The following is a 2,183-nucleotide window of genomic DNA, read 5'->3' as shown; positions in this document are numbered from 1 at the left end:
TGCCTGGGTTGCGTACGTATATGTGGGGCGGAGCTATCAAAATAGGGGCAAGACCCTTTTGGGGTAGGGGCGTGTTTGTTTTGGTGATTTCAAATATCAACATTGGCTACCAGAAATCACTTACTCTGCCTTTAAGGGAGTCAATAAGAGTGACAGAAAGAACACAGACTATATAAACATTTAATATATATTCCATGTATTCACTTATAATTGTTTTAAATGCATTAATACCACCCATTTTTATTAAGAGGTGGTTAACATTAAAACAAGACATCAAATTTAATATGCCCTTACCTTAGGTATTCCAAAGTATCGATATTATGTTACTAAAATTAAGTAATCTAACGAAATACATTACAAAATACTTTTTAAAGCATGTATTTTGTAATCTGTAAAATTCACTTACTCTGCCTTTAAGGGAGTCAATAAGAGTGACAGAAAGAACACAAACTATATAAACATTTAATATATATTCCATGTATTCACTTATAATTGTTTTAAATGCATTAATACCACCCATTTTTATTAAGAGGTGGTTAACATTAAAACAAGACATCAAATTTAATATGCCCTTACCTTAGGTATTCCAAAGTATCGATATTATGTTACTAAAATTAAGTAATCTAACGAAATACATTACAAAATACTTTTTAAAGCATGTATTTTGTAATCTGTAAAATTTAAAAGTAACATTCCCTTTAAAAGTGTGTTTTCTCATTGCATTTAAACTATTTTGACCATCATGTGCGGTAAATCGAGCGCTTCGAAACACTGAATCATTACCGATATAAAGTTGGTTCGACGTTTGACATTTGTCAGATTCAGCCTTGGAAATCTTCAATAGTTCTTTAACGATTTAGCACAAGGACAAGAAACATACTGTGTTCTAATTGTTTTCAAATGTAGAAGAGAACACACAATGTGTTTTATTTGTTTAAATCTGCCTTAAGGTATTGTCACTGATAGACCTTATAATGTAAAAGTGCAGGATAGGGACCGTCTGCAAAGTGCAAAGCGAAGAGCAAAAAGCACAATTATTACATCTAAATGCTTCACTTGTGAAATGTATAAAAAATACATCTCAGATCTAAGGGGTGTGTCTTATTACTGGTTCATAAAAGAACATGTAGATGTTGGTTTTATTCACAGAACTGTAAGACAACACATGATATTAAAATGTAAACAAATACATCAATTAATTTCCTATAAATGTACTCTTCTATCCCAATTTCTAAGGGTGTCTTGATACTTGTTCCTAAAAGAACACTTCATTGTTGATATTATTCACATAACTATAAGACAAAAAAACTTATTGAAATGTAAAAATTGAGAAAAAGCTTAAGATGTGCAGCACACCGCCCCCTAGAGGAACACATTGCAGTTGTTTTGACTAAGTGTAAAATTCAGAAATGTGAATAAATTAATTTAAAATACACAGAGTCTGACATTTCAACCACAAAGGGTGTGTCTTGTTGCTGGTTCATAGAACCACATTTTCTATGTCTCTTTTACTTTCATAATAAAATTTGGATACACGCTATTGAATCAAATTTAAACCTATTAACATATCATTTTTGTAAACATACAGCATTTTATTTCATCTTCAAAGGCTGTGTCTTGTTACTGGTTCATAGATTATAGTTAGATATCGGTTTAATTTGCAGAACTATAGCACACCACATGCTATTGAAATGTAAGCACATACATCAATTAATAAAAAAATACAAATACTCTTTTTATTTCAGCTTTATGGGGTGTGTCTTGTAATTGTTTCCTATAATGACATTTAGATGTTGGTTTTATTCACAAAAGTGTAACACAACAAAACTATTGAATTGTAAAAACTGAGAAAGAGCTCTGGAAGCTCGGTTTGCGTTTCCACTGCAGTTTAGTATTGCTTTAGAGCAGGGGTGGGCAAACTTGGCCCTTCCAGGCCACTTTCCTTCAGAGGTTAGCTCCAACCCTAATCAAACACACCTGAACCAGCTAATCATTGTCTTCAAGACTACTAGAAGGCTACAGGCAGGTGAGTCATATCAGCTGCCTGATATGTCAATAGTTAGAAATGGCCCTATAGTATGAAGTGTTTAATAAACAGCTGTTTTACTCAAATCTACTGAGGTGAAATTCAGTGCAGTCCCGTATCGTGATACGTATCGTATCGTGGCCTCTGTTACACAGCC

Source organism: Sinocyclocheilus rhinocerous, unplaced genomic scaffold, assembly GCF_001515625.1.
Source record: "Sinocyclocheilus rhinocerous isolate Xijiao unplaced genomic scaffold, SAMN03320098_v1.1 scaffold4595, whole genome shotgun sequence".
Lineage (NCBI taxonomy): Eukaryota > Metazoa > Chordata > Actinopteri > Cypriniformes > Cyprinidae > Sinocyclocheilus > Sinocyclocheilus rhinocerous.
This window is presented reverse-complemented; position numbering follows the sequence as displayed.